Source organism: Corapipo altera, unplaced genomic scaffold (assembly GCF_003945725.1).
Source record: "Corapipo altera isolate COAL_440 unplaced genomic scaffold, ASM394572v1 0, whole genome shotgun sequence".
In the NCBI taxonomy this organism is placed as follows: domain Eukaryota; kingdom Metazoa; phylum Chordata; class Aves; order Passeriformes; family Pipridae; genus Corapipo; species Corapipo altera.
The window spans coordinates 61,739,409-61,760,584 of NW_020884872.1; positions in this window are offsets into that span (position 1 = coordinate 61,739,409).

Sequence of the window (21,176 nt, forward strand, 5' to 3'; positions counted from 1 at the left end):
TAATTTCTGAAGTTATCTCAAACTCTATTTTCTCTTTCTCTAAAAGTAGAGATGAGAATATTTAGTTATACAGTCTTTCTGCATTAAAAAAGTGGGTCTGGGTTTCTTTTTTATGACTTTGCTCCAAGCTATGGTCTCTGCAGAAGGAGGGAAATGGTGTTTGAAATATATGCCTTCCTTAACAGAGTCCAGAGTAAAAGAGGATATTTCGGTAAATTTGGTGCATGTTTACTTGCAAGTATATATTCATATGAACACCTACAGTTCCAAATGAGAAACTTCCTAAAGGACATACATTTGCAATTTTTATTATTCTGGGAACAGTTACAGTGGCTTTTTTCTTCTTTATTACTATTAGGGCAGAGGTGAGTTCATTGAATTTGATTTTTGGTGCTTACTGTGCCTGATAAAACATTTCAACTTATATTTACCAGATTTTTTTAATCAGTTCCAGGCATTGAGCAGTTACTTTTGCATGCCTTTCAGCAAAGTCATTTTAAGTGCTTATGTGTGACATAAAACATCAGTATACATTTAAAATAAATAAGTGCTTGCCTTTCAAGTGTAATGTATATTTAATAATTTATATTTCTACACCCTCTTTAATGAAGAAATATAAAATCATATTAATTAAGCTTCCCAACCCACATGTGACACTACAAGTTTCTGTAATACTCTATTTTTACTGAAATAAAGAGAATGTAGAATATAATTATACAAAAACCAAAGGTAAAGAATAGTATGGATTTCCCTATCAGCTTGGTAGACCCAAGAATATAAGATGGGATCCTGCTAGAATATAAGACAGAGACTGTTCTTTCCTTAACTACCATTGGCATAGCGGGAAACTGGACCATTGCAGCTTCCCTCAGTAATGAGGGGATCCAATAAAGTTCATCACGATGTTTACTCTTCAGAATATTCCTATTTTAATTAAGGTGATTCATTATTGAATTGGACACAAAGTAAATGCTATCGCTATCAGAATAATAGGCTATAACAGTGACTATAATGAATTTGGCACCTCAAACATAGGAGAATTCTTTCTCATTGTGTTTGTTATGGTCACAACTGACCAAGCCCTTAGAAAAGCAGTGGTAATGCTGATACTGAATCAGAGTTCATGATCATCTGCAATTGTCAGATTAACACCATGACATGAGACTGGAATTTTCTGTGACTCTCCACCCCACAGAAATAGGGAAGACTGACACCTCAAGCAAAGGAGACAAAGGAAAACAGAAGTCTTCTGGAAGAAGATATTTTTAGTGTCTCCCATGAAACTCAGGCCCTGTACCAACAGGAGACTGGCTTTTAGTTTAGCAACCTTATGTAGGAATACAGTAATATTTGAGTAGGACAACAGGAGTATTAGTTTTCACTCCTGTCTCCTGTAGGTATATCTAATGACTTTTATATACTTCAAAACCTCAATCTTAAATTTAGGTTTTCTCAACCATCCTCTTCTAAAATATCACTATTCAAATAACAAAACCTTTTCTATTTTCAAGTCTAAATGCACTAGGAGATAACACTGTATGGTTTAGATTTCTATTTCCCTAACTGGAGTATATTGACTTTTTTGTCTTTCTCCAAGTGGTTTCATAGATTATTACTCATATAACATTGTTTTAACAGCTTTTTTATGTCTTATGATAGGAAGAATGTCTAATTTACGGCACAATCTTTATAGAGCAAGAATAGAATTGTCTCCAGTATCTTTAGGGGTTTGTTTTCATGTTTTGGGACTGCCTGTTAACCAATACCAATAGTTTTCTTACAGCAGCAAATATTACATTCTGCTCCATTTTTGCAGCTTATTTGTCTCTAGTCCATTCAAGTACACTTAGGAACGCACTGGAATAATTTCTATGGCTACAAAGTAAATAAATGGTGCAAATAAATGTTGATTTTCTAAATAGTAATACTATTCCTCACTACTATTTCTTTATGAATATTTCATGATTGATATCCAAATAATGATTATTTAAATGGGATTTGCCAATCAGATTGATTGATTGTAAGTCAAGCCTGCTTTGTCTTAGTATGTGCATTGACACCAACAAAGAGCAAGTGTTAGTTAGGCAATTGGTGTTGAATACTCTCAAGTGCTCAGGGAGTAAAAATATAGCATGTATACAAATAGAATCAGAAAGAGAAAGTGTGCCTGTTGTTTCTGAAGCTTTTTCTTTAAGTCATTTCTGCATGTCTCATGTATTACATTATTACCTTAACATTCTATCTTTCAATGGGTTTATCAAAGGATATAATATGTGATGAAATTTAAGAAATAACCAAACCCAAACTTTTTCTAGAAGTCTTCAAAATCTTCTATAAAGTTACTTGAATTTTCTCCAGATAAAAAGAAAAAAAAAAAAAAGAAAAAAGTAGATGATGTTGAAATGAAATATACTGTGCTAATTCTAACAATGGAGATGTGGTGGGTTGACCCTGGCTATGTACCAGGTGCTCACCAAAGCTTCTCCATGACTCTCCTCCTCCAGTTGGACAGAGGAAAGTATAAAGAAAGGCTTGTGGATCAAAATAAGGACACAGAGAAATGACTCACCAATTACCAATACAGGCAAAATTGACTCAACTTGGAGAAATTAATTTAATTTACTACCAATCAAATTAGAGTAGGGTAATGAGAAATAAAAACTAAATCTTAAAACACTTTCCCTCCCACCCCTCCCTTCTTCCCAGGCTCAACTTCATCCACTATTTCCTCTAGTTCCTCTCCACGGAGGTGCAGATGGATAGGGAATGTGAACTGTGGTCAGTTCATCACACATTGTCTCTGCTTCTCTCCTCGGGGGGAGGACTCCTATCATTATTCCCCTGCTTCAGTGTGGGATTCCTTCCACATGAGACAGTTCTCCATGAACTTCTCCAATGTTAGTCCTTTCCATGGGCTGCAGTTCACTAATTGCTCCTATGTTGGTCCCTTCCATGTGGTGCAGTCATTCAGGAGCAAACTGTAGAGTCACAAGTCCTGCCAGCAAACCTGCTCGAGCTGGGCTCCTCTCTCCATGTGACCAAAGGTCCTGCCAAGAGCCTGCTCCAGCATGGCTTTCCATGGCATCACGTCTTCCTTGAGGGCTCATCCATCTACTCCCATGTGGGGTCCTCCATGGGCTGCAGGTGGATATCTCTTCCATCATGGACCCCCACGTGCTGCAGGTGGACAGCCTGCCTTATCCTAGTCTCCAACACAGGCTGCAGGGAAATCTCTGTTACAGGATCTGGAGCGCTTTCTTGGCCACCTGGGCACACTGCTGGCTCATGTTCAGTAGCAGAAGATTTTTCAGCAGTTAAGACAAGCATGAAGACTCAAGGAGTCAGCAGAAAAGGAAAGGCCAAGCACACGAAACATTATACAAAAATATGAATGGTATAAAAAAGGGTTAGAATCTGTGTGCTGTGGAAGAGGAAAGCATTGAAAATGAATCCGAGGTTAAGAGTCTGAGTGACAAGAAGGGGGATGGTGTTGTCAACACTGGTAGGGAATGGGAAGGAGGGAGGCTTGAAAGGGAAAGAAAACAGCTGAGTTTTGTTGTATGTATTAAGTCTTAGCTAGCTGGCAAGATGTCCTCCAGGTATGAGGACAGGAAAGACAGGGGAAAGGAAAGTGGAAGGGGAAGGGGAAGGGAACACAAACATGATTTTTGAGCTTAATCTTGGTGTTTCTTCCAGTTGGGAACAAGAACAATATATGTGATTACTATATTATTTTTATTTCATGACAAAACACAGTTTCATTTCTACTGCAGTAGATTTCACATAAAAGATTTAAATAAGGAAGTCCATAAGAAATGAAAGTCACCTAGATATCACAACAATAAGTTTAGTCAAAATTGTGTATTAGAGTATAAATTATTAATGACATTAAAAGTGGATACAGAAAATTCTTGATAGAGATTCTCATTTAGTTTTTACTGTATTCATTCAATTCCTGTGCTGTTGCACAGCTAAAATGTTTCTTTTTTGATTTTTACATTTTTTTCCTTTTTTAGGACACCAAAAGTAAACAGTCTCACCTGAGTAGCAGCCCAACTGGGTTTTCAATTACATTAGTTTATATCAAAAACCATTTCTTCCTATATGAAAAATCCATAGTAAAAGAAAATTATCACTAGAAATAATTTCTTTGACTACATCTTCATATTAGCAATGAAAACCAGATGATAACACAGGATATTACCAAACTACCTGATAGGTTTAGTTGCTAAGACCTAGACCTTGCCTGCATATGGTAACCCAAAAAAAGGGATAACTTAACAGCAATACCAAGTTATGGGTTTCACTGCATACAGTTTTGACAGAAAAAATATGATGTGTACCCAAGAGGGGAAAAAAAGAAAGAGAAAAAAAATCTGGCACATTGGGTGCAGGCTCTCAACCGGAGCTATAAAGCAGAAGATGTAAGTGAATTTGTTTAGTTCGGATGAAAGCAACAAAAAACATAAAACCATATGTCTGTCAAAATCTGAACTAGTGAGTATATATTCACAGTGTAGATATATGTCAAAAGAGAGATAAATTAAACCCTAGAAATGTCTATTTTTCTTCACTGGTTAGTAAAGAAGACTCTGAAGTTATGCATTAAGATATACATTTCTACTTTGAAGATAACTAAAATTCAGTAAGATGATTCCAGTGAGATGCACAGGACTTGAAGAAATATATATATATATCTCAAAATATTAATAAGATATTAATACAGAGATGATATATGGACTTGTGTTTGCAGGTAAGTTTATCTAAGTTAAGGCAGAGAACATACTGAAGACTGTTCTTCCTGAGTTTATCTGGTGGGAGGATGCATGTGTGTGTGTGTGTGTGTGTGTGTGTGTGTATCATACAGGAGGGTGGATGGGAAATGGAGATTACCTGATAGTCATTATGCTAATACATGAAATGAGAGTCGGAGTCAAGACCTTGCTACAAACCAGAGGAAGAAGGTACTTAAATGTACCCAATTTTGTGTTTTAGGTAAGTGCCTCAACTGCTACACTTTTGAAATATTCTCACAACAAGGAGGTAGAAGAGCTGTTTGTCTTAGCTTAACACCATTTTACAAAAGATGGCTGGGGGCAAGCTGAACATAATGACACATATATGTAAAGAAAACGAGATACTGTGTTTGTTGCTCAATCCATGCACCTCCTGATGCATTCTGGATCAAAGCTGGCTTGGATCTACTCTTCCTCTGTGTGATGAGGTGCACCAGGTACTACAGTGAAGCACAGCTTTTGATACTTTAGGCCTGCAGTCTTGGTCTCAGCTACTTGAGCAGCAATGGTATGAAGCAACATATAGTGAGAGAGGCAAACAGGCCTTTGGTTATTTGTAAGACCTTTTAAATGAAAAACGGAATGAAAGAACCTGATGGAATGGCCTGAAGTTGTGTCAGGGAAGGTTTAGGTTGGATATTAGAAAAAGCTTCTTCACCCAGAGGGTGATTGGGCACTGGAACAGGCTCTCCAGGGAAGTGGTCATAGCACTAAGCCTGACAGAGTTCAAGAAGCATCTGGATGATACTCTCAGGAACATGGCGTGACTCTTAGGGGTGGTCCTGTGCAGGGCTAAGTGTTGGATTCAATGATTCTTGTAGGTCCCTTCCAACTCAGTGTATTCTGTGATTCTGTAAAAAAAAGATTGAAACTGGGAAGCACTGAGGTCATGAAAAAAATCCCTGGACAAAACCAAAGCAGCTTTGAGATCTCTTAGGGGGTTTCTCAGAATCAATGCTTGTGGGAACAAGCTGAGTTACTCTGCACCTGCATTTAGTTAATCGGAATCAAAAGGGAAGATCGACCTTGGCTAAGTACTTTGAGAGAGAGAATGTTGTTTCTCAAAGTGGAAAATCACCGTAAACAGACACAGTCACCCCATGATGTGAGTGTGAATGTGTGGGATCAGGGTACTGGTTTGGGACATTCCTGGGAATTCCAGTTGACTGAAAGAAAAACACCGGGTGCTACTTACAAGAGAATATGAATAAAACGGGAATGCCAAAAAGTGTCAGTGGACAAGTCCCAAAATCAAACTCTGTGTGTGCAGCCTCATTTTCTCCTTCAGTGCCCATAAGGTCTGGCTCCAGCACTTATTCAGCATTACATTCCACCATGTTATGTGATGACGGTATAGAACAAGCTTAAATTTATTATCTACTGGATTAGACAAATAAGACACAAAAAAATTAGTGAACCAGAAAATTCTATCGAATGTATTCATTGCAAGCACAATTGGCAGGCAGTTTGCTGTACAATTGTATTTGGTAGCTCATAAAGGAGAAAGAGGAGGAAGCATCAACTCATATTTTGATCTTTCCTTAGCCTCCAATTGTGAAAGTCATTCCTGCTAGCTCTGATACTTTGAAGGATTATGTCCTTCCTTTTCGTCACTTTAAAACTGACTTTCTCCTGGAAGGTTTGGACAAAGATTAGTCCTTACTAGGAGAAAGACTGCACATGTTTTGGGCATACCACTTGACTGCAGGAAAGATCTTGTTCTTGGCTTTTTTCTCCCACTGAAAAGGATCAGGTTCAGCTGAGTGAGCTCCAAGAACTCTGCTAAGACTGCTGTGATTGCCCACATTTGATTGTCTGTGGCTATTTCTTTCTTTTAGGTCCCTAGAAACAAGAAGGGATTTGAAAGTACCCTAAACCATATCAGAACATAGCATGAATTTTAGGAATCTTGGTACCATTAAATTGTACAGCTGCTATCTTGCATAGGATGTATCCTTACTGTGGTTATACACTTTTCCTGTTTCATTAAGCTCCTTTACAGCTGGTTTGAATGCCCAACCAGTCTACCAGAGCTTTTGGGACTCCTCTCACCACCCACACATTCAGAAACCTGTAAATAGTCTGTGGAGCAACAAGAGCTTTGACCTTAGAGTCCCCTTTGGACAGTAACGTAAAATAAATAGCCCACTGCAATAGCAGGGTAGGTATTTATGAGTCCTGTGTGGGAGTCATACTCAGCATAAAGAAGAATATTTCAGTAAACACTTCAGATCACACATGCTTTGTTTTATTTCCTTTCTAATCTTACAAATAAGCAAATTCTCTTTTTTGTTGTTATCACAGTTTGGAAAACATTGAGCTAACTTGAAGAAATCTCAAGCTACTCTTGAATCATTTTTTTTGGTCTAAAGTTTGGATATCATCTCACTTTTATAATCAAATGTCTATCAGTCAAAACTCTCACAGTTTCATTTATCTAATTCAAAACATGTTTCTGCTTTTGTTCTCACTGCCTACATTAAGCCTCATGTAGTAATCTGTTTGCTACAATTGCAATATATGTCTTATTTCGAGTCTCTCCTTTATTCCCGGCAGCTGTCATAGTTTTCCATTTCTTTTAGAGTAATATTTGCCTTACTTTAGTAATTTGTTTTATTATATCCAGTTGATGTACCTAACTTTATTATTTTCCTATTACCTCACTAGTCTTCTGTTATTTTGATTTCTTCTCCCTGGATTTTGCCTTACGCACTTATATCATTCTTCTGTTACTGTGTTCTTCCATCAGAATTTCTCTTCATTTTCTTTTCTTGTATTTTTCTCCTCTGGGATTTACCTTATTGGTCTTGTCAGGTATTTACATCACCTTCACCAGTTGTCTGGTTTATATATTTGTTTTAATATTTATTTTGTCTTGTGTTTTTCCTCATGATAAATGCAATAAAGTCTCTCTCTGCTTCTCATATTAAAATGCATCTCACCTCAGTAATAGAAAGTTGATGACATGACAACTAGTACCTCAAACTCATTGCTCCTTTCAACTAGAACAGTGACAAAGTTAAAGGTTTCAGAGATAAAAGAGGAAATGTCTCTACTAAAAAAATTCTGTTTCCTGCACTATTGTTTTTAAGTACATCTGGAACTCCAGGTCTTTCCAAGAGTGACCTTATTGTATGTCAATACATGAGGAAAAGTGATAGCATGAGTACATTCAGTGAAGAGTAGGGCTAGCTCTGTTAGAAACTTGGATGTTCTCTTCTTGATAGCAATCTCCTCTCCTGTTCCCCTTATTCTCTTACAGTCCCTTTCTTCATGAACAGTGTGGTAGACTTTGTGGACCTTGTTCTAAGGGGAGAAATGTGTTTTATGCTTTCTCATGACTACTACAGTTAAATGAATCCCAGTAATTAACTGCTAAACCTCAGTGACTGGTTCAATTGTAGAGATATGTATAGTGTAGTGGGGCTGGCTGAGATGGAGTTCATTTTTTCCATTGCTAAACCACAATAAAGTTCAATATTTACCTGACCTGTAGAGGAGAAGTGGGGTGATTTTTTCCCCCCTAAATGGGTTTTGTATGCCTACTACCATCATTGCAAAATAGTGATTACTTCTTTGACTTTACATGTCTTGACGTGGCTAAAGAAAAATTCCTCATTTTTGTAAAGAGGGAAAAGATCGTATTATGTTCTCCCTTCCTACTCTTTTCTTTTCATTAATTCACTCTTCACTCTCATTTAGTCTTGCTTTCTTTACTTTCTTTCTCTATTTTCAGAATGACAATGGAAATCTTACTGCTCTGAGAGGACTGTCAAACTGCTAACAAGTTCAGAACTCTGCATCAGTCAGATAAAATGTTCTACCTCTTCATAATCACTCAGGAAGTCACCACTACATCTCCACATATCAACAGTTTTAAGAAAATTTTAAACAAAGTACTGTGCATTTGAAAAAAATTGAACTATTAAAAGCTGAAGGATTATGAGAGTTCATTTTGTATTGGAGTTTACAACTGGAATTTATGGAGAAATCTGATATTTGAGGCAGTTCTTGTACAAGGATTTTTTATTTACAGTCAGTAGAAAACTGAATAGCTTGAACTGAATTACTGTCCCACATTGCGCAGTGCTCTTTCAAAAGCAATTCCATTTTCATTTTGCAGGTGTCAGAGGCAACTGTTCCTGAAAACATTCATAATGTGTTTCACAAAACAGGTCTGATTAAGTTTTGCCTTACATCTTAAAAGTAGGTATTTGCCACACAGATTCTGAACTTCTAAAGGGGCATGCTCACACCTATGCCCCTGTATCACCTCCTACTGAGGCTTCAGTACACTTCAACAGATCGTCTCCAAAAAGAATGGTTCAAGAGCCTTACTGCTAGCTCAAGTCAAACCAAATTAGTCCGATTTTGGTTTATACTACAAGACCATGAAATGGTGGAACAAAGGTAACCTGCAATTACTGTACTCTAAATGTCAAGAAGGTAATGCCAAAATTAGCAGAATGTGGAACAGGATTCTACAATCCATCACTATCTTCCTCTCAGCTGGAGGTGGGGTTGTCAAACAGATGTGTCGGGATTTCTGCAGAGAAAGGAGAAAGAACATAGAGAAACACAAAAGGAAGGTATGCTCCACTGAGGACATCTTGAGAGAGGATGGATTGAAAAGGACTCTGCTATACCACTCAAAATATCTGGGTATTACCTATCATGTTTTTCTCTTTTACACTGGTAAAAGTACTGAGGAAAGTGGCACAATAGAAGGCATCTTATCCTTCTATCCTTCAAGTCTGTCTACAAAGCAAAATGAAAAGCAATCTGGTTCTCAATATTTTAGGAATTTGTTCTCTCTGATTTTGGCACAACACACAACCTTCACTCCGATTGTAGATTTTTGTTTAGTATGAATATAAGTAGGTCAATGAGATTTTATGAACCATGTTACTGGTGAGAAAGAAACTGTATGCAGAGAGTATAGAACAAGCTCACAGAAACATCCCAAGACTTTCTCCGTCAAGCTTGTGGATGGATTTTTTTTATTTTTCTTTTTACTTGAAAGCAACATACCTTTGGAACTATGTTAACATAGCAAGACACTGCTAAAGAATAAAAAGACTAGTTAACAGTGGTTTGGACAAATTGGTATGGTAGGTTTTATGTATTGATTACATATATTATTATGTTTGGAGTCAATGATTATTCGGGAAGCTGATTGGAAAATTTACTTTTCAACGATATTGCTTTCAGCTTATCTAAACATAACATTTCAAACTATGGCTGTGCATAATGAGGCAGAAAGGTAATTCTAGAATTTTATTAATTTGCTCCAGATAGATGAATTTGACTAAAAAGTAAAATCTTCAAGTACACACCATCTTGGTCATTGCTGTTTGCACTTTTCAAGCACTTGATATGTCTTTCCTTCAGATGCTTGGTACTTCTCAACATGACAGACATACGAATGTATAAAGCTTTCCAAAAGAAAGTGAATAATTATTAGGAGTGGAAGTTGGAAACGGGGAATTTAATATCACTTCTGTGTTATCTTTCAGAATAAGAGACAAATGACAGCAAATGAAAGCTGTCTCTCTTGCTGGAGTGGTAACTACAGTCCCAATAGGGCATGGACTCAGTAACTTGAAAACTCTGAAAGAGGAGTTAAAAATCTGTGTATTACAATATTTCAGGTTAGAGTATTCATTTCTTGCCTGAAAGGCAGTATTTCTTTCTGTCTCACTCCTTGATATGGAATACTTTCTGAATTGTATCCATCTGATTAACGATAGGATTTGTTTCATCAATGTGAATAACCAAACCAATTGTGGTAACAGGATCATTATCTTCAGGTAGTAGTGGGATTGAATATATTACTATTTTCACATCTCTTGAAACAATTCCATTATGTATAAACTGGAATTTGATTTAAGCATCTAATTTATAAGACTTGAACCAAGACTTTGGTTTATATTTCCAACCCATGATTAATAAATCTACCTAGTAAATCAGTCTTTTTTAACAAATAAAGTGGGTTGCACAAAATAGATCTTAATACCCAGACTATATGAAGTCCTGACTTGTAAATCACAGATATGACTTAAGATCAGTTGTATCACTTATAAATCAGCAATACTACTTTAAAAAGTGTCACACTTCTAAAAAACTGCAAGATAAATGTTCCTTACTTTATATATATATATATATTTAATTTAGGTATTTAAAGTGAAAGCAATTATAAAGTTGCTTCTGAAATGGTTATTTGAAAACAGTACCTTAAAGACATGACAGAGCAGAAGGGGAATTTTATTGGTATTCATAAATGTGCACCTTGCCATTTGTAACTGTCTTTGTACTCTCCCCTCTGCACAGGCTGCCTATCAGAGTTTTAGTATGCTGTCAAGATTATTGCAAGTCTGATGCTTGTTATTCTCCTGTTTACTTTTTTCAAATATGCCCTCACCAGTCTCAGTAGCAAGAGATTGCTTTAATTTATTCATTTCCAGATGCTATTTCAAAGGTTGGGGCTAAACCACAGTTTGCAACCTTCAACTTCGAGTAGATGGAAAAAGTGATAGGAAGAGATTAACAGATCCCTAAAAATATTTGAAAGTAATATTTTTTCTCATATTCTTCAGTGAGTTTCTGCTTTTCTTGTGTTTGGTGGGAGCATTTGTGAATGATTCCATATCCTTCCCTGAAAGAAGAGACTTCCTCTCCTTCCTGCCCCTTAAACCCATAATATATGTCCTGCACAGCTCAAAACTGATTAATTTTAATCTGAGTTGGTAAAGACTCAAGTCTCCTTCATTCTGCACTTCTCCATACTGGACCAGCACCCTGACTGGAAGGATGCTAGATGGAATAACACGGGGAAATAACTCTTTCAGTTTTCCCTACAATACTTTGCATAGTTATTACATTAAAATATAATCAATGCAAGCTTTCAAATATATCCTCTAACCAAAGTAGATATTTGTAACAAACACATATGGTCTGCTCTGGATTTCTCTTTCTCTGATTTCCATAGGAATTTTTAAATATTATTTCTTCTTTTATGTAACCAATGTTCTTAACAGAAATGTTTAAATTAATTGAGAATTTCTGCAAAAAAAAAAAAAATTGTCTAAAAAACCCATATCCTATCAAGCTTTACTTTAAAACATATTTCCTTCACAGATTTCTTTTTCTTCCTTTCGTATAACTAAAAATGAAATCTTTAAAATAGGATGTAGTATTTTAGTAGATTTTTGATATACTATTTAATCTGTCAGTTTTAGCTCAATTTTTTTTTTAATGTCTGAGAGACAGGGAGGAGCAGTAATAACCGAGGTGTCTGTTTGCCTTGTTACTTTGGGGGTTTTTGTAGACACATTTGTTGGTGTCATGTTTTTCTTGCAATTATTATCCAGGATGCCAGTCACAAAGCTAGTAATACTATAAACTTGAAACTAGAGAAATGGAATTTAATAGGAAAAATTTAACCATCTAATTCTGTATGTGTGGTGTGATGTTATAGTCCTGTCGCTCTCACTATGATGGTGCAAGGATATAAAGAAATCTAAGGTTTTAAGAGAGCATGTTAACCCAACAGAGACCTATATTGAGAGAACAACTCTTTCCTGTTTTCCATGTTTCTGTTACTAGGGAATACACAATACTGTAAATCTGTTCCTTTAAGAACTCTGTGTGTGTGTGTGTGTGAATGATTTGTAACCTTTGGATTACTATTCCTGTCATCTCTGTGCCTCAGTGTCCCCTCTAAAAAATGCAGATTATAACGATGTTTTGTAATCTTCCTTTTTTCTTTTTTTTTCCCCCTCCAGTCTGTATTTTATACATCTTGTTCTTTTGTAATAATTTTTTTGCAGTATCCAAAATATGAGTAAGTGTCTTGTCCATGCCCCAGATATATTGAGCCTTATGCCATATAAAGGAGACTAAAGATAGACAACAGAAATTGTACACCCCCATCCCCCAATTAATGAGATCAGATCTGATGGCCACTAACAAGTTTAAAGTAGTCAGCAATACTTTTTGCCTCAGTTTTCACTGGTGGTTGCTCTTCCTATGCCTCTGAAGTCCTCAAATCTCAAAGCAGAGGCTGAGGGAATGAAGACCCATCCGTTGCAGGAGAGAATGGAGTTCAAGAGCATCTGAGGAACCTGAACACATGCAAACTCACGGGATCTGATGAGATGAATCTCAGTGTCCTGAGGGAATTGACTGATGCAATTGCCAAGCCAATCCCCATTATATTTGAAAAGTCATGTCAGTCAGGCAAAGTTCCCAGTGACTGAAAAAAGAGAAAACATTGCAACTATTTTTTCAAAAACGGGTAAAAAGGAGGACCCTGGGAACTACCGATCAATCAGTCTCACCTCTGTGCCCAGTGACATCATGGAACAGAATGTCTTGGATGATATGTCAATACATATGGAAGATAAGGACATGATTAGAGACAGTCAGCATGGTTTCACCAAGGGAAAATCATGCCTGAACAATCTGATGACCTTCTGAAATTTTGGCTGTTTTGGTGGATAAAGAAAGCACAGCTGGTGTCATCTACCTTGACATCTATAAGGCTTTTGACAGGGTTCCCCACAACATTCTTGTCTCTAAATTGGAGAACTATGAGTTTGATGGATGAAAAATGTGATAGTTAAGGAATAGACTAGATGGCCACATCCAAAGAGTTGCAGTTAATTGTTCGATGTCCAAATTGAAATGACTAACAAGTAGTGTCCCTCATGGCTCTGTACTGGGATCAGTACTGTTCAATATCTTTAATAATAGTCAGTGGAAATGAACAAACCCTTCTGGATACCATCCAGAGGGACCTAGACTAGCTTGAAAAGTGTACCTATGTGAACTTCATGAAGTTCAGCAAGGCCAAATGCAATGAACTGTAGATGGGTTGAGGCAGTCACTAGTATCAGTACAGTCTGAGAGGTGAATGGATTGACAGTCTCTCTGTGGGAAAGGACTTGTTAGATGAAAATACTGTTAGATTAAAAATTTTAATATGAGCCAATAATATGTACTTGTGGCCCAGAACACCAGTCATATCCTGGGCTGCATCAAAAGAGTGGTCAGCAGGACAAGAGAGGCGATTCTGCCCCTCTGCTTCATTCTCACGAGACCCATTCTGGAGAACTGCATCCAGGTCAGAGGTCCTAAGCCCAGGAAAGACACAGAGTTGTTAGAGAGGGTCTAGTGAAGGGCCATGGAAATGGCCAGAAGGACGGAATACCTCTCCTATGAAGGCAGGATTGTTCAACCTAGAGAAGGGAAGGCTCTGGGAAGACCTTGTTGAAGCCTTTCAATATACACAGGGGGTTTATGTGAAAGATGGAGAGAGACTCTTTGCCTGGGTGTGTAGTGACAGAACAAGGGATAACAGTTTTAAACCAAAAGATGGTAGGTTTATGTTCGATATAAGGAAGATATTTTTTATTAAGAGGGTGGTGAAGACACAGGTTGTGAATGCCTCATCATTGGAAGTGCTCAAGTTCAGGTGGAATGGTGTTTTGAGTAGTCTGATCAAGTAAAAGATACCTCTGCTCATGGAAGCTGGATTGGACTAGATGACCTTTCAAGGTTCTTTCCCAACCCAAACCATTATGTGATTCTATGATTTTATGAAGACAAAACTAGAGACTATTTAAAGTAATGTTTTGCATGTAGGGTTGGATTTTTTTCAGAATTTACTGATTAAATTATCATATTCGCAATGTAGGTAAATGTTTTGTTTCCTCATTACTATCAGAGTACTGAGCCCAAAACAAATATATTAAAAACACAGGTATTGAAAAAAACCAAGTATCTTTGAAAACATTTTTTTCATTATTAATCTTCCGTAACAGCAAGTTAATGCTTCATACATTACTTGAATGCAGTGGGAACAATCTCAACTTTTGGGCTGAAATGCAGCACCTTGAATCTAGGAGACCCGTCACTCATTAAACTGCAATTTCTTGATTCTTATAGTGAGGAACATTGAAGACAGGAATGCCATAAAAATTAGGAACACCACAGAAAATAGCAGACTTCCAGTAGAGTGGGAATCTTACTGACAATTACTTCATGCCCACTGTTCTCCCACTTTTTTTATTCAACAGGTTCTGATCAGTCTGTCGGGGGGAAACTGGTGTTTCTATGGATGGTTGTGGTTCTAGCCAGTTCTTTTCCATTTTACAGTTGTTTTTGTTTATTTTTTCATTTTTTTTCTCCTCCGAGCAGTTTTAAGGCTTAATAAAAAAAAAATGTCCTTTTTTAAACATGATATGTTGTATTATTTCATTGAGGATGGTATTTAGTCAAAAGTACTGCTTGGCTTTAGATGATTAGTGAATCAGTATTTCTGTACTTACTAAATTTCTATAAATACTCTATAGGGAAAAGTAGTTGGCTTGGAATAAATCCAGAGTGGTTTTGCGTAAGTGTGTGCCTCATTTTAGGAATATACAGATAGTTGTCTCCTTCTATTTAATAATATGGGCGGTATTCACTTCAGAAAAACAGATTAAACAGCAATCTAAAATACTGCCACATGCCAGATGTTCGACATAGACAAACCAATTCTTTTTTCTCTCATTCTTTTAAGAAATGGTCATCTACCTGCATGGTTGAAAATCTAATGGAAATTGCCAGTTGAAAATCTGATTTCTGGACCGTTTACTCACTAATTTTGTATATACTACACTCTCAGAGACTCTTGCCTCCTGTATTTTTGTCTCAGAAGAGACAAACAGCTAGTCAATGTGGATACTGTGATTTAATTAAAAACCAGTGAGATTAGAGGTACTTGATTACCAGATACTTACTAACCCACAACACTACATTCAGTAGGACTCAGCTTCTCTTCCCTACAGGGAGGGCTGGAAAAGTCGAGCAGCAAGTGATATAAGCTCATATCATGCTTCTCCTCACAGTTATGAATCTTGGGTATCGCCTGTCAGGGTGCCTCCCTGGGGATCTCCCAGCTTTCATCTCCGTGCCTCTCTGTGATGTTTCCTCACTTCCAGGATGTTTCCTCCTGCCAGAGTGAAAACAGGGTCTTCACCACCACTTTTATGATGCCACTTCTTTCCAAGATCATTTCTTCTTTTTGAGACCCTTTTTTTAGCACCATCCTCTGTACTTGGTATCCTAAGCCTCCAGTTTTTCCTAAGTAATCAGTCTGTGTACAAAAGAGCAACAGGTTTTTGACTTTGCACTTGATATTTCTCTCTCTGTCTTTTTATTAACTGAAAGACTTGGGATGTGCCACATCTGTTAGATTAAGTGTTACAAAAATTTACAGCCAGTCCACACCAGTTACATCTAGCAAATAGCAGGCTTCTGTTTGGGAACTCAAAAGTTCAGTTTTGAGTCACACAGATTTATCCTTTTAGCTGACTCCTCTTAGCAATCACAGTTTAATGCCTAAGACACAAGCATGCCACCAAATAGAACTCACTTTAGCGTCATTTTGAGGGAATATACAAATAAATATATTTTAACAATGGGAATAATTCAATTCCCAAGTGAATGTAGAAAAAGTCTCTGAAGGTCAAACAGTTGATTACACAAGTGGAGAAAGATTATTTTTTGGGAAAAAAAAGATATACTGTGGCATAAAAACGATAACAGTCATAAGTCAAAAGATGAGCTTTGGATAAATGTTTGAAATGCATGTATTTATGCTACAAGAACATCACAAAAGATAACACTTATAAATGAGATGGAAAAAGAGTGCCTCAAGGTGAGACAAAAAAGATTTTACTGAAAATTTAAAGCCCCAGAAAACTTTAAGAAAGAGAAAGAAAAGACTGATAAAATGTAACTATCATTGTGCTTTTATGTTTCTAGTGTCAATTCTCCTTTCACATCGGTCCTAAAACAACTAAGGCAACTATTTGTGTCTGGAAGATGGATTGCTGTCAAAAATAGAAATTTGCAACAAGCAACAAGAAAAAAATCTTTTATCTAATGGGTTTACTTCTTCACATCACAAACTGAGTAATATCTAGAAAATATTTCATTTGGTTTGAAACTGCAAATGAACTACTCATCATTGATATTTGAAAATATCTATTTTTATTATATATTTTATCAACCATAGCTGCTCTTTACATATACCACAAGAAAGAAGACAAAGTTTTTAAACAGTGAAGGTCATGTGTACGTGATTTCAGATTTAATACAGCTCTAAATTTTCACCCACTGATTTATTTATTTATTTACTATATGATCTCTTTGAATAACAGGTTACACAGTGATTCATAAACTGCTGGTCTTTGCATGTGCTGGAATTTTCCAAGTAGTTAGGACTATTGGTTTGGTTACAAAAGTTTATGTAATAACAGATTATTTTGCACCTGTTATTTAAATCCTCTCCTCTCTACAGTGCCTCACTAGCTCCAGTGGGAAACTTTGATGCCAATAGAATTTAGTGAAAGATGGAAAGTTTATCAAAATTAAAGTTTACCAAAGACCATTATAGCTTTATACAATATTAAATCCTACTGTAAGATCACTGACCAAAAGATTTAGTTGTGTGTGTGTGTAAATTTTTGTTCTAAACAGTAAAAGCTGTCTCAGTTAGATAATTGATTAAAAAAGGACAAATCAAAACTCCAATCATGATGGAAAAAATAATTAATCTCAATAAGAAAAGTCAAACATAAACAGATGGATGGACATATACTAAGTAAAAGGTAGATGCAAAGAGAAATCACTAAAACATAGAACTTCAGATTCTCTTTTTGTTTGTCTGTTTTACCTTAAATAAATTTCAAAATATTAGGTTACAAATATAAACACAATTCCACCAAGTACCACTGTAGTAAAACAATCAAATATATCCAGATAGATAAGGCTCCAGAAGCAATGAGCCCTAAATGGTATGTCAAGTGTATTGCTGAAATTAGGACAAAATTAGATAGAAAAAAATGTTTGCTGTACCTCATTATGGTAAGGCTATCTTACCTATCAATCTCCTATTCATCAGTCTTTCAATTTAAATGCATTTATCACAATTTTCAGCAACTGTTAATTCCAAAGTATTGAAAAAAAAGTTGTCCAAACTTCACCAACTTCACAGCTACAGATATAATATTAAGCAAGAAAAACAGTGGGGAGAAATATTTTTTAAAAGATTACAAGAAAAATCACAAACAAACAAACAAAAAGTTCACCAAAAGAATCCCGTAACACATCTGTTTTCTGCTCATTTTGAACAAGTTTTTCACTAATTCTCTTTTTTCTTGAGACTGGAATGATGTTTTATTGATAGTTAATGATGTAGGGTCCAAGTTTGATTCCATTATGATGAATAGAAAGGGTTGTTGGGGTTTTTTTTGTCTGTTCTTCAGCCTGTATTTTCTAAAGTATTGATTCTGTTGAAAGAGAGGGAGGAGACCCAAACAAATGAACAATTGCTCAAAACTGCAACTGTATCTTGGCAAAGATTTTGGATATAGATTGTTCTGTGAGAATGAGGGGATCATAAAACACTCTTCACTCTCATTAACAGTTGCAAAAGCTTAAAGGAGCAAAAAATACCGGATATGTTAATTATTGCAATTTAATTAACACTACTGATTTCCATTACCATTCTCCACACAGTTAGCAGGTGCACATTCATCTCTCACCTCCAGTGAGAAACAGATACCTTCAGGAAGGATGAAAAAAGGCAAGAGTTGGAGCCCTGCAGCCCATGGTTATGGGCCCATGCTGATTTCAGTGAGCAATTAGAAACGGTCTCTGTTATGTTACCCTGTGTACATATTTTTATGAAGTGTACAAATCGTACTTCAGAAGACTCACAGTGAATTTTTTTGTGTGAAGCAATTCTTCACCAAAGCTAGTTTCAGTGTTCTATTAAATAAGTACTGAAAATTCCTTTGCAAAGGGTCAAAAAATCTTAGTATGATTCAGTGTTATAAACAGAAGTATCAGAAATGTGCAGTTCTGAAACTATTTGAAATCAAAGAAATTCAGTATTAATCAATAATGTTAAGAGCTTCATACAGGAGAGTTTCAAATATGTGGCTTCTCCTGTGTGAAAATACAGAATTGCCATAATTTCATATGTCAGGGTAATTTAATCTATATAATTGAGCCAGATAAACACCTTTTTCTTGTTTTTCTTTTTCTTTAATCTTTATGAATTGAAGCATAAAGCCACTCTAGGACATAACACTGTTTCCCTGTACCTGATGTTTTACCTTGTGGGACAAACACATGGAACCGAAAAGGGTTTCCTGGCTTAACAATTTCAGATCTTTGCTATTACAGATATTTGTCACACATTTATAAAATAATCCATTTTAAGAATAATCAGGATTTTGTTTGTTTTGGACTGCTGCTGCTAGGAAGCTATTACAAGTTCCTGTTCCTCTATTTCTTAAAATTACTTTAACCTGAATGATGGGACTGTGTTTGAATATCCTCAAATAACATGCAAAAAGTTAACATGCTATTGCTGAAGTAATTTATTCTATCTCCCATTTACCTATGGGGTTTTTTGGGTAATTTTCAGGTTTATTTTTTTTTTAAAGTTTTAAGTTTAGAAATATAGCACTGATCTCAATTATTTTTTACTACTTATTGTATTAGAACAAGCTAGCCTTTCAACACAGCATTATCCTGACTATACATTTTCAAATCTTTGTACATTATCTTTGTGTTGGGTATGTATGGCAAGGTTTAGGTTGTGGAGTTGTACAGCAGTAGCTTCTGTGAGAAATTGACAGAAGCTTCCCCTGTGTATGACAAAGTCAATACCAGTCGAGTAAAAGACTGAACCACTGCTCTGACCAAGACTGAGTTCATAGGTGACATTGATAGCACCTCTGGGATAACACAGTTCAAAGAGGGAAAATCTACTGGGCAAGAGCAACCAGAGAGAGGAGTGATAAGGCCTGCAGACCTCAAGGCCAGGAAAGAACAAAGGAGACAAGGTGCTCCAGGTGCTAGAGTAGACATTCGTCTGCAGCCTGTGCTGCAGACCGTGGTAAAGCAGACTACCCCTCTGCAGCCCACGAAGGTCCATGCTGGATCACATATCCACCTGCAGTCCATGCTGGAACAGATATCCACCTGCAGCCCATGCAAGACCCCATACCAGAGCAGACTTCTGGCTCTGAAGCCCCTGAAGGAGGTTGTGATGCTAAGGGAAGCCCGCACTGGAGCAGGTTCCTGGCAGAGCCTGTGGCCTCATAGAGAGAGAAGCACACACTGCAGCAGATTTGCTGGCAGGACTTGTGACTCTACAAGGAACCTATGCCTGCTCCTGAAGGACTGCATCTTGTGGGAGGGACCCACGCTGGAGCAGTTCAAAAGGAACAGCAACCTATGGGAAGGACTCACATTGGAGAAGTTCGTGGAGGGCTGTCTCATGTGGGAGGGACCCCATGCCGGAGCAGGGCAAGAGTATGTAGAGTTCTGCCCCCGACAAAGAAGGAGCAGCAGAGACAAGCTGTGATAAACTCATCTGAGAAGGAGTTGAAAAATGTTTCCCCATTCGAAACCACTTTTTTGAGAAGTGGTTTTCATTCATTCATTAATTCATATATTATATGCTGAATGTCATGCTGTCAAACATCTGATGAATACCTAATATTATTAGACATATATTTCTAATTTTATCAACAAAATATTTACTAGCATCAAGGAACAAAAATAAAGTTTTACAAGAGCTGTTTTCCATAAAAATGTATTAACACATAATTATATCCATATACATTATTCCTCAATCAATTTAATTCATTGAATCTATTTCATTGTTTTCCTTGGATTGATCTCAGATTGAAGGTTACATTTACGTGATCATGCTACTTGGTTTGCTCATTTGGTTTTAATTGGCCTAATAAAAGATCTCTTTAATTTCCTTGATATACTCAGCTATATTCAGAACAAAGATAGACAAATTGCAGATCTCTTTAAGTTAACATCCCTTGGTCTCTGACAATAAGGTGGACTTTAGTCAAAGTTGTTCTCCCTGGCCATGGAAGTACACTGTTTTGTCAAGACAAAGATTTATTTTTAGTAATTAACATTTTGTTCTTTGTATATTTCAGGTTTTATTTCTCAATCATTTGCTTAGCATTTTGATAATTCTGGGAAAATATAACTTCTGAAAAGAAAATTAGATGTGTGTGAACAGATTACTGCTTCAAACTATCTTATGTATTAAAGTCAAGTCATGATCTTGTTCCTATATGAAAGTTAATCACTTTTATTCTTTTTGTCATCCTCCCAGGCTTTGCTGAACGAGTTGCAATTTACAGTCATTCACAGCCTCTCTCCAGGTTCCAGCAATACCACTCATATCAAATTTATTCAAAATAATAAGGAATTCCAGTACCTCATGAATGTTTTCCAGATTCCTAAAACTTTGCAATAAGCAAGTGAAAAACTTCATTATCTTGGACA